Source organism: Paralichthys olivaceus, chromosome 13 (genome assembly GCF_024713975.1).
Source record: "Paralichthys olivaceus isolate ysfri-2021 chromosome 13, ASM2471397v2, whole genome shotgun sequence".
Taxonomy (NCBI): domain Eukaryota; kingdom Metazoa; phylum Chordata; class Actinopteri; order Pleuronectiformes; family Paralichthyidae; genus Paralichthys; species Paralichthys olivaceus.
The window spans coordinates 24,785,490-24,797,693 of NC_091105.1; the positions used below are offsets into that span (position 1 = coordinate 24,785,490).

At 43.5% G+C, this 12,204-nt stretch overlaps 1 protein-coding gene across 1 annotated transcript in view; it reads left to right on the plus strand.

The window, feature by feature from the left end:
* Window positions 1–996: 996 nt before the first annotated feature.
* LOC109631987 (melanocortin receptor 5) overlaps window positions 997–12,204 on the plus strand; it is a 36,564-nt gene continuing 25,356 nt past the window's right edge. The window contains exon 1 of the mRNA XM_069537469.1: window positions 997–1,150. The gene's annotated coding sequence lies outside the window, so the exon portion shown is untranslated. The remainder of the gene's footprint in view (window positions 1,151–12,204) is intronic.

Below are 12,204 nucleotides of genomic sequence, written 5' to 3' on the forward strand. Positions count from 1 at the left end.
TTGTTAAGGGTTAAGGGCAGAGGATGTCAAACCTTGTTAAAGCCCTATGAGACAAATTGTGATTTGTGAATATGGGCTATACAAATAAAATTTGATTGATTTATTGATTGGTTGATTGAATGTGCTGACCAGATGATGTGTATGGGAGGTACATCATGAACTCAAACTGATTTAGGTTAATTCTGATAAGAATGAGTCCTATTTGTCCATTAACTTCATTTATTCTAAATTCTAATCTCATACTTAAAACGTTAGACTAGAATGCTGTATAAATGAATATGCCTATGCCTTGGTCATTTGTAGGTTCATAACCTTAATTTGATGTGCTTTCAGAATAGGGTTACTTTAAAATACATATTATTTGTCTTATATCATTCAACGTTTCTTTTCATTCTTTGTCTGAAACACGGTTCTAGCTCTTTGCCCACCTCCCTTAAAGTCCAGTCTGCTCTGATTAGTCATCTGGTGTAAGACATACTACACCTGCAAATAATACGGGCATGTTAACTTGTGTCTTGCATTCAGCAGGTTAGCTTTGTTACTCTTTGACTAATTAATGTCTGGCACCAGTAATAATGCTGCTAAATAGTGTTGTCATGTACTGCTCTGTTGCTGTTTGACTGCACAATGTCCTGAACTGTCTATTAATAATAGCTTGCACAGTTTGTGTCTGTTAGAACAAGCTCCTACTCTAAGTTCCCCCACACACATTCACTTTGTTGTGGTTTGTCTCATTAAACACTGTGGCCTGGATCTCTGCACCAACACACATATAGGGGCTAAATTCTTTAAAGATGGAGCTCCTCCTAAGAGACAGAATATTTGGAGAAGGCTTTGTGCTTCCGGCTGCTGCTACCTTTAACCCACTGAGCGAGATGACTAAAATTTGGTGCTGATAGCTGATTTGTCGTGTCCATGCTGTCAGATCTGCACGGACACGACAAGCAGATCTGAAGAAGGGAGTGGGAGGGATTTAACCCTTCCACTTCCATCCCTCCCACACTCCCTCTCTCTCTTTCTCTCTCTCCCCCTCCCTTTTACAGCTCAGCATCACAATGCGTAAATCCACAGGTCTGGTATTCGACAGAAACATCATCCTGTCCATCTGAGCCACTTGTGGAAACGGTTTGAGTCACAGCTCCACTGAGAGGTGAGTCATTTTTGAAATCTTTTGTCTCTCATGATGGCTTTGTTGCAAATGTATTTATTTTTGTATTTTTTGAAACATACTGTCTATTTTAGTGAATTGCTGGTAATTACATAGATGGTTAGACACAGTATTTTATCATGTTTTTTCAATCTCAGATTTTCTATGATGTAAACTTTGTGTTTGTGCAGACCTTGTGGTCAATTTACAGGATTTTAATGTAACAACTTTGTGATATTTGAGATGGTATTTTGGTGTCTTGAGGCTCACAATAATGGCAGGATAAATATGCCAACCATTATATAGTGTATAAACCCACAAAGCCTTAGGAAAATATGTATGTGTTAAAAAATAATCCTATTCAGAGTAATATTACTCTGCATCAAATCCAACTGTCCATGTAAGCACAGTTCATCTTAAGTACAATAGCTTGTGTCTGTAATGGCCTCAAAGCTATGAGTTTTTTTCAAAAAGAAAAACCTGCCTGTAATTTTATATCAATACATAATTATATGGATCCAAACAGGGTCCATTGAGAAAGGAGGCCATCATGGTTATATTCTTTCATTCTCTTTGCTTCGGCTATGATTTATCATGAAATGTGCAGGACTGTCTTCACAGCATTGATCGGATAAAACCTCCCTTTGACATGCTTTGCTATTTCCTATGGAAGCACAAACAAAGGGAGGTTCAGATGCAGCTCAGTCTCATGACATCTTGCCAAGAAAAAGTGTGCATTAGCAGTATTTTGGCACAGAGCTGAGGGGAGTGAAAACATGTTTCATGTCAGCTCAATGTGTCACAAAAGCCGAGAAAATGAATGCTGATTGATTAGCAATGAGAAAACTTAACAGATGCCACCGCCATTGACAGGAAATGCTCTCTTTTTTTCTGATGTAAAAGCTGTAATAATGGTCGGAGATAATATTTTTTTTACTACAAAGATTAGTTGCCACTGTTGTGCAGCAGCAGTGAGCACTGCTCAGTTTGAGAGGAGATGTCTTTTCACTGACTGACTCAATAGTCTGGGCTCCTTGGAAACACATCTTGTGCAGAGGAACCAAAAACTGCCTGTTACATTATTGTGCTTGTGTTATGACAAGCTCTGCATGTCTCTTATCAATATTAAGCTGTGTATTTTTAGTGCCCCAGAATCTAAATCAAACAAGTAACTTGAAAATTAAATACAAAAATAGAGTTTCCTGTGTTTCCATGTTTCCAGTTTCCATGTAGGTGACTTTGGCTCAGTAAGGAAGGTGCTATATTTGCTATATTACATATATATTGTGATCTATTAATTTCCACAATAAAACAACATGACCGATGAATAAATCCATATGTGTGAGAAACTGGTACATATACTATGTGTGTGTGAGTGTGTGTGTGTGTGTGTGTGTGTGTGTGTGTGTGTGTGTGCATCAAATAATATTAGTAAGTAGTAAGCAGCACCAAGAATTAGCAACACTGTGGCCAAAAGTTAAAAATTCATGGTTGTAACTTGTGTTAATGCTGTTTACCATTAAAGATTAATGGTCCTTATCTTACACCCAGCACATAGAGGTCAAAGCAATGCCAGCAAGTTTCTTTTCAAGTTGTTTAGGTTGCAAATGCACTTGTTAGTCTTAAAATTAGGTGTGGTAGGACAACCACAATGTGGAAGGACAGTGTTGGCGCAATGCTATCTTGAGGCACTGTGTGTGAATTGGTGAATGGCAAATCTGTACTTTGCATCAAGGGATTACCAGAAAAGTGTTAAATAAATGCAGACCATTTACTATTTACTCTGTTACACAAACAGGTGATCTTTGACACATGTGCCAGAGCATTTTTATTTGCTTTGTCGAGAAGTGTTATCTCTTAAGATCTGGAAAATCTGTCCTTATACTGTCAGTCCACCAAGGTGAAAGTATACTTAGCTTTTAAATGGGCTGGGAGATGACACTGTGAGGGGTTTATTGCATGTTACTTACAAAACACACCCATGAATAATTAAGAGTGCATCTGGACATACCCGAAATGCACTCATTGTGATTTAGACCATGCACTCGATCAATAGAATCCAATGTCTGTGATAGTTTACCACCGGAAAGCTTTGAAAAATTGCTTATGACCATCACGTTTTGCTACCATCCATGTCATTCTCATTGGAGTCAGTCACATCATGGGATCAACTGCAAACTGAGATCTCAGTGTTGTTCAGTATTAATGCGTTTCATGCAATTCAGAGTAAGAGGATGCTCAGCAGGAGCATCTCTCTGCTTCAGTGTGAGCCTTCCTCAGTGATGACAGGCATTAAACATGAATTGCATATTGGAGAATAAAATGAATGCAAAATTAGACAGGTTTATGTAAATGTAATATAAGAAGCAATACAAGGTTATTATTAGAGTCAGAAATACAGCAGAAATACATCAATAGATTTTACTTTCAAATTCTACTGTTTGGAGGTGTTCTTTTAAAGGTGTTAAAATTAAAATAAAGCTAATTATACACTTATAAAATAACATTTATAATGTTCTTTTATTTACCTTCTCATTTAGATATTTCATATTTTCCTCAGGTAACATTTCCATTTACTGTGACCACATTTTCATTGTGTCTAATGCTGCACCTATGCAGCAGAATAATAATAGTTGTTCTTTCTGAATAGTGGAGTCAGAGATACCTGTAGAATGTGAGAGAGGGAGTCTTCTGCATAATTCTGTGGGGTCATGTCAAATAAGCCAAAGGCCGTCTTGCCCTCTTTGCACTGACAATAACACATAAATATAATGTATGGAAATACAAAACAACATATAATGTGATAGTAAATGAAGCCAACACACAGAGCAATTATAATATAAATATATTTAAGAAGTGACTGGGGAGAATCCACTTAGTATTAAATTAGTGTGATGTCCACTTTAAAGAATGTAGGGGAAACCGTAGCTAACGTGTCTTTGACTATTTGTCCACTTTCTTACTTGGTTCATGCTCTCTTTCTCTGTCATCCTGCTCACTCTTTCCATTCTCCTCTCTCCCTCTTTGCTCTGACAATACAATACAGACAGTCTTAGTGTGGTCAACGTTGTTTATTCACCCAAAGAGCAGAGAAAACACAGGCAGAGGTCAAAACCAGGATATCAGTCAGTATAGCAAACAAATCCGAAGGGGCAGGCAAGAAAGGAATCGAAAATCCAAACGGGGTCATAGTCAGGTCAGAAACAGGTAGGCAAGAATATAGAATCTAACGCGGGATATCTAGGCAGGAACACACTAGGCAATCTGGCAGAGAGTGAACGAAACTGACCGGTATAAATACACAGATGAACTAATGAGGGAATGTGGAGCAGGTGAGTGTGTGTGTGGTGACAGGAATGAGGTGATTAGCGGCTTGTGAGGGTGGCTGGATCTGAAATGACAGAGAGAGATGATTAGACACAAGGCATTTGGTAGATAGTTGTAACAGAACCCCCCCTTAAGGGACGGCCCCTGACATCCCACTGGGCTGGTCAGGGTGGTTTTTCCTGATGAGGGATGGGTCTAGGATGCTGCGTGTGGGAACCCAGGAGTGTTCTTCTAGTCCATAGCCCTCTCAGTCAACCAGGTACTGAAAGCCTGCCCCACGATGTCGTGCCTTAGTGACATGGCGGACTGTGTAGGTGAGGCCACCCTCAATGAGTCGGGGGGGTGATGGGGGTCTGGAGGAGGGTTGGAGTGAGCTCTCATTGACATGTTTGAGCCAGGAAACGTGTAATGTGGGATGGACATAGACCAGGGAAGGTGAAGGCAGACCGCTGCAGGGTTGATGATCCTGGAGATGGGGAATGGTCCCACGAACCTGGGGGCCAGCTTCTTGTTTTCCACCTGGAGAGGAAGGTTCCGAGTGGAGAGCCAGACGCTCTGTCCCGGAGTGTATTGGGGTGCAGAGCGATGGTGCTGGTTGACGTTGCACGGATAATGGTCAGGGGAACGTAGGAGTTTGGAGCGTGCCTGCATCCAAGTGCGTTGACACTGACAGATAAATGCCTGGACAGATGGGACCCTGGCTTCCTGCCCCTGATCAAGGAAGAGAGGAGGTTGGTAACTCCTGGAACACTGGAACAGAGAGAGGCCTGTGGCTGAGTAGGGGAGTGTTTTATGAGCATATTCGACCCAGATGAGTTGTTTGGACCAGGAGGAGGGGTTGCTGGATGAGAAACAGCATAGCGCAGTTTCCATCTCCTGGTTCATCCGTTCTGATTGACCATTGGACTGTGGGTGAAACCCAGAGGACAGACTGATGGATGCTCCCAGGAGCCTGCAGAACTCAGACCAGAAGCGAGAAGTAAATTGGGGCCCCCTATCTGAGACAATGTCCCAGGGGAGGCCATGCAGATGAAAACCCGATTAAGAATAATCTCAGCAGTTTCTTTGGCAGAATGTAGTTTGGGTAAGGGGACGAATTGGGCAGTCTTAGAAAAGTAGTCTACAATAGTGAGGATGACTGTGTTACCATCAGAAGGGGGAAGTTCGGTGACGAAATCCAGAGAAATGTGTGACCAGGGATGATGAGGAAAAGGTAAGGATTGAGATACACCGAAGTGGGCCTGTCAGGCATTCTTCTGCTAGGTGCAGCTGCAACAGGCAGCAATGAACTCCCCTGTGTCTTCTTGCATGGAGGGCCAACAGAAACGCTGGTGCAGCAAGACTACCCCCAGGGTGACAGGCAAGGCGTCATGAGTGACCACATTAAAGAACCTGAGATCGCATGGTGGCAGAAACATACAAGCGGTTATCAGGACAGGCACTGGGAGAAGGATATTCAGTGTGTGATCGCTTAACCTTGTCTTCAATTCCAAATGGCGCCAATGAGACAGGTGGGCGGAAGGATGTCTTCTGTGTCTCTAGGAGAAACGGCTGGCTGGAAGTAGCAGGACAAGGCATCACGTTTTCTGTTCTTAGATCCTGAGCGGTAGGAGAGGGAAAAGTCAAAACGGTTAAAAAACTGCTCGCCTGGCTTGGGATGAGTTCAACCACTTGACTGAGTGGATGCATTCAAAGGTTTCAAAGGTTTTATTTGTCATCTGCACAACAGATACAGCGTACATGTTGGCAATGAAAATCTTAAATCCCAGGCACCTCAAGCAACTCAACATGTAATAGTGTCAGAAAATAAGAGTAACTACAAATACAATACCAATACCAATAGTGCAAATAAAATAATAAAGTACAAATGTCAGTAACTAGTGCAAAAAGACAAAAAACCATTATAAGGTGCCAATAAAACATTATAATAAAACATTATAAGGTGCCAAAGTGAAATATATACATGTGCAGTCAGGATTTAGCAGCAGTTATGGGGAGGTATGAACAGATATGAATTATTGCACTCATTATATTTTTATATAGGTTAGAAATATGATGAATAGAAAAGATAATGACAGAATGAGAATTATTGTAAACGAAATAAATACATATAGTTCTTTGTGCGTATGAATAATATAATGTATAAATAAATATATTGCTATAAACAGATGTAGTGACCATCACAGAGCTCATGAGTCTTACAGCCTGTGGGATAAAACTGTCCCTGAGTCTGGTGGTCCTGGTCCGGATGCTGCGCTACCGTCTGCCAGACGGCAGCAGAGAGAACAGTTTGTTGCTGGGGTGATGGGGGTCTTTTAATATCCTGTGAGCCTTCTTCCTACAACGCTGGGTGACTTACGGTTAAGGGCGGTGCAACTGCTCTACCACATGTTTCTACCATTGGAGCCCTTGTAGTCAGACTCCACTTTGTTCTTATATTGTCTTTTAGCACTGCTAATAGCTCTCCGGAGCGCATACCTGGAGTTCCTGTATTCAGCCAAATCACCGGCACTGTGCGTGACAGCCCGAGCTTTAAGCTTAGCTCAGACCTCGCCATTTATCCAGGGCTTCTGAATTGGGAATGTTCGTACAGTAATCCGCAGCATGACGTCATCGATGCATTTGCTGATGTAGCAAATGACCACGTCTGTGTGTGTGTTTATGTCCTCCTCCTCAAACACACACCACTCCGTGGTGCTGAAGCAGTGTTGGAGAGCAGAGTCTGACTGCTCGGTCCAAGGTTCAAGGTTCTTGTGGTCGGTCCAGACCACAAAAGGTTTTTCTGCTCCCTTCAATCAGTGCCTCCATTCCTCCAAAAGCCAATTTAACCAACAGCTAACGGTTGCCGTCGTCGTAATTCTTTTCCGCAGGGGACAGTGTGTGCGAAAAGAAGGCACATGGATGGACCTTCTGATCCTCTACTGACCTCTGGGACAGGATGGCACCAACCTCTGAGTTAGAGGCATCTACCTCCACCACGAACTGCCGAGTGGAGTCTGAGATATGTGAGAATGGGAGCAGAAGTATTTTCATGTTTCAACTCACCAAAAGCCTTACCCACTGTCATGGTCCACTGGAATGGAGACCTCTGGGATGTGAGAGCTGTGAGAGGGGTGGCCTCTGAGCTGTAGTTCCGAATGAAATGGTGATAAAAGTTTGCAAACCCCGGGAGATCCTTGTGAGTAATTGGCACCAGCCACAGGCTGAATGCCTGCACCTTGGCAGAGTCCATCATGATACCTCCTTTCTTGATGACGAATCCAAGGAATGAGACCTGGACACGTTGAACTCACATTTTTCAGCTTTGAAGTACAGCTTGTTCACCAGAAGTCTCTGGAGAACTTGACAAACATGCTCTATGTGATCCTGGGGAGACTTTAAAAAGATGAGGATGTCATCCAAATAAACAAACACACAGACATTGAGCAGATCAAGTGGTGCGTCATTTACCATGGCCTGAAAGACAACAGGGCTATTGGTGAGACAAAAAGCCAGGTATTCATAATGTCCACTAAGTGTTTTGAAAGCAGTTTTCCATTCATCCCCCTGCCTAATACGAACCACATGATAAGCATTCCTGAGGTCAAGCTTGGTGAAGATGGTGGCTCCTTGCAACAGTTCAAAAGCAGAGGCAATGAGTGGGAGGGGGTACCTGCTCTTAATGGTGACATCATTGGTCCGCGCCCTCTGGGTGTCATTAAGCAGACCCCGTGCAGCCTCTTGACTGGGGGGGGGGGGGGGGGGGTCCAAAACTTTACAGAGCTCGGCGGAGATGACTGGACCGTGGCGCAGGAAGAGGACTGTCTTTCCCACTCAACAGTCCCCAATTCTTTGGCTTGGTCGAAGAGAAGCAATATGATGTATGCCACTCGTGATGGTTCCGTGGGGAAGGAAGAAGGCTGAAGCTGGAAAGTGAGGGAACACTGGACCAGGAAGGACAGACAGGCTCCAGGGGACCCAGAATTGGGTTCCGGGGGTGGCAATCATGGCTCGGAAGCTGGAGGTGAATGAGCCTGCCAACTGGTTGGTGCTGCAGGAACAGCAGCAGGCGTGGAGGTGGTGAGCCTCTGTAGGTGGTCACGGACAGACCCCAGGCTGTTCTCAAAATGAGCGATGATCTCCTGCAAGCCCCCAGTGATGGAGGTAAGTCTCTGTTCATGATGTTGAATTGTCTCTGCTTGAGCCCTCACTTCCTGCTTGAGAGGCTTTGAGACACTCTTGATTATGGACTCTTTTTTGGTTTATTGACTTTTACTTGCTTTTCTTTTTGTTTTAGGTTTGTGTTTAGGGTTTTCCCCTACTTCTCTGCTTCCTGTTTTATTTTGAAATTATGTTCCTTGTGTGTCTGTAACTTTATTTTCATGCCTTTGTCCTGTTTCTCACCCTTGTGATTGTCTGCACCTGTTCCTAATGTGTTTCACTTGTGTTCAGTCAACCCTGCCTCCTTTGTGTATATAAGTCTATGCTTCCCTTTGTCTTTGTCAGTTTGTCATCTTTCTCATCTTTCACTAGTCAGTTTATCATCGTCTCTTGCTTCTTCCTCCTGTTCCCCTAGTGTTTTCTTGAATGTGAGTTTTGGATCTTCGTTTTTTGTAATCCTTTTTCGCTTTTGCATCTTGTTCTTTTATAGTGTTATTTTTTTGCTTTATTTAAAGGACACTTTTAATGCTTCTGCATTTTGAGTCCACCTGCACACAACATTCTGACAGAGCGAACTGACCAAAATCATGGACTGCTAACCTCCCACCAGGAGCGGACTAGCCATCGGGAGCACCGATACATTTCCCGGTGGCCTGACGTATTGGAAAATTGAGATGTGTGGTTAACTGTTAACTTACCTCTGTCTGCTCTCCTTTCTCACAGGGTGTTCAGGCAAAAGACTTCCCCGGGGGCACGAATACCTTTTTAATAGTTACGGGAGGTTTAGACTAATAAGGAAATAGACAGGGAGGAGTTCATTCAAACTAGTAGGTTTTTGTATGATATTTGTTAGTGTTTACTCGGGACGGTTTTGTGGATAAATATTTATTAATTGAATGTAAATTTTAGTAATGGTTTTGTGTGAATATTTATTGTATATTTATACTGGGGGCTATGTGTGCGCTTCTTGAAGATGGTATTTGCCAGTTGAAGTTATCGACAGCCATCGCTATATAAAAGGCAGCCAGTCTGAGGATGTGCTGTATCACCTGTACACCAGGGTGAATAAAATAGCTTTAAGCCTGAGCTGAACCTGAATCATGTGTATTTCCTCTCTGGATGCCTCGACCGCTCAGGCATTTTAACAAGTGGTGTCAGAAGAAAAGGCCTGATAGCACTCTGAGGAAAACACAATGACCAGGCATGCAAGGAAGGCAGAGCAATGTGAAGAGCCAGATGATGGGGAGCCAGGTACTTCAGCTGACCAGCAGGGGGCCGCAGCAACCGGCACTCTGGAGACTGGAGAATTTGACAAGCATGGTTGAGTCTCTGGTCTAATCTCATGCATCCGGTGAGAAGCTGATGGAATAAGAGTCCACTCGCTAAGAGCAGAGATAGGGGAGCATGCTGCACCAGTTCACACAGACACAATTGAAAGAATGGACACTGTCTGTTGTTGGCCAACAGATAAGTGAAAAGAAGGCATCCTGGCTAAATATGAAATCACAGTCAACACCAGCAGGACAAGATTTCGTTCCCTGGATGTTAATCCATGGAGTTGTATATACATTTAAAGCACATGTTTAACAAATGGGTCAAACCAGAGGCCTACACGGTGAAAGATATTTCTGAATTGCTGATTCTGGAATAATTTTGAGGATGGTGGGCCCAGAACTAGAAGTCTGGATTTGTGAATGTGACCTAAAGTCTGCAGAAGAAGCTACCCGCCTTGCAGAGGTTTTCCTGTCAGACAGAACTGGGAGCAGAAGACCCCTTTCACACCCCTTTCACTCAGAAGACCCCTTTCACACCCATTGGACTTACGGCCAAGTTCAGGTTAGACCTTATTCTAGCACCAGCCCTTTTCCAGTGCTAGGCTCGACACGTTGCTACCAGTGCAACAAGTATGCATGCCCTGCAACTAGACAGACTAAGCCTTCCCTTTTGTGTACAGTTCCCAGAGTCACTCACAGAGCCAAGGTTCCCAGACCTTCTGAAGAGGGCAGGAAGTCCAGGGGGAAAACACACAAGGAGCAGAGATTACAAAATAAAACAGGAAAGAGAGATGAACACAGAGGAACACTGATAGGAAGACAGAGGGACACAGTCTGAAACACAGGGTGGAACACAGAGAGAGGAACACAGCGAGGGCAAAACATAAAACATGAATCCAAACGCAAGAAAAACACAATCCAGGCTCTGGAGAAGATGGCAGCTGATGCTGCCACTGCTGTCCAGACACAGGAGGCTCAGGAGAAAATGACAGCTGCCACTGCCATCGGGACACAAGAGACTCAGGAGAAGATGACAACTGAGGCTGCAGCCAAGACACAAGAGGCTCTGGAGAAGATGGCAGCTGATTCTGGCGTCGAGACACAGGAGGCTCCGGAGAAGATGACAGCTGCCGCTGTGGTGAAGACACAGGAGACTCATGAGAAGATGACAGCTGCTGCTGCCGTCGCGACACAGGAGAAGAGGATGGCTGCCGCTGCTGTTGAGACACAGGAGAAGATGATGGCTGCCGCTGCTGTTGAGACACAGGAGAAGATGATGGCTGCCGCCGCTGTCGAGACACGGCGTGTCCCTACAGTTCATAAGAAGTCCACACTCATCTCTTCAATAAGTGTCTGAAAACGTAATCAAAGGAGAAACTCGTATGAGGCTTTTTATTAGCTCTATACTATGTTGGTTATATGATAATGTCAGTTATTAGGGGCTGTAGGATGTAATGTTTTTATCCCACATATGCAAAACAATAAGAAAATATTCCTGTAACATACAGTATTCATATAATAATTGTTCAGTGGTGTCTCTGAAGTTTTACAGTCAGTGACTGATGTGCACTGCACAGCTCAAGTTACAGTAACATTACTCAGTAATATATGAACACAGAGCTGTGGTATAAAAACACTTAATGTATTGTTCTTGTTGATATCAAGTAGACCATGTAGTAATATAATACAAACACAAACCTGTAGCCTCATTCTGCTCCCAGTGGTTCAGTCTCTCCTCCTCACTGCTGCAACTCCAGGATCTCCCCTCTTCTCTTGCTCACCTCAGTACAGCTCTCTGCTGTTTCAGTGTGTAAACGGAGAAAACATGTGTCACCTGCTAACGCCGTCTCCCTGTTATCAGGCTATACAAGTCTGTGTGCTAATGTTAGCCCACAATAGCATTGTTAGCCTGCATTATCATTCAACTAATTCAGCTACCTAAAGTCAGTAATAAAGCACTACCACAGCATGGTAACATATCATCTTCATGTAAACTATTAATTACTGTTTACATACGAAATACACAGTTAACATTAGTGGATATTTATCGATCTATAGACTCCTCCTAATCACTGCAGAGAAGTCAGCTCAGTGAGGTCATCCAGGGTTTTGACGCATGAAGGCCACTGTAGCTCTTTTCACGCTCAGGAAGGGAGGGGGGAGTGAGGAGCACCGAGTTTGATGCGACGTTACCATCTTGTTACACATTTTTAAAACAGCATTCTCTATTTCAGGGGAAGATGAGGCCTTAGCTTTCCCACTGAGCCTTACACACAAGGTCATGGAGCTAGGTCAGTCTATTCCTTGGGCAGGCCA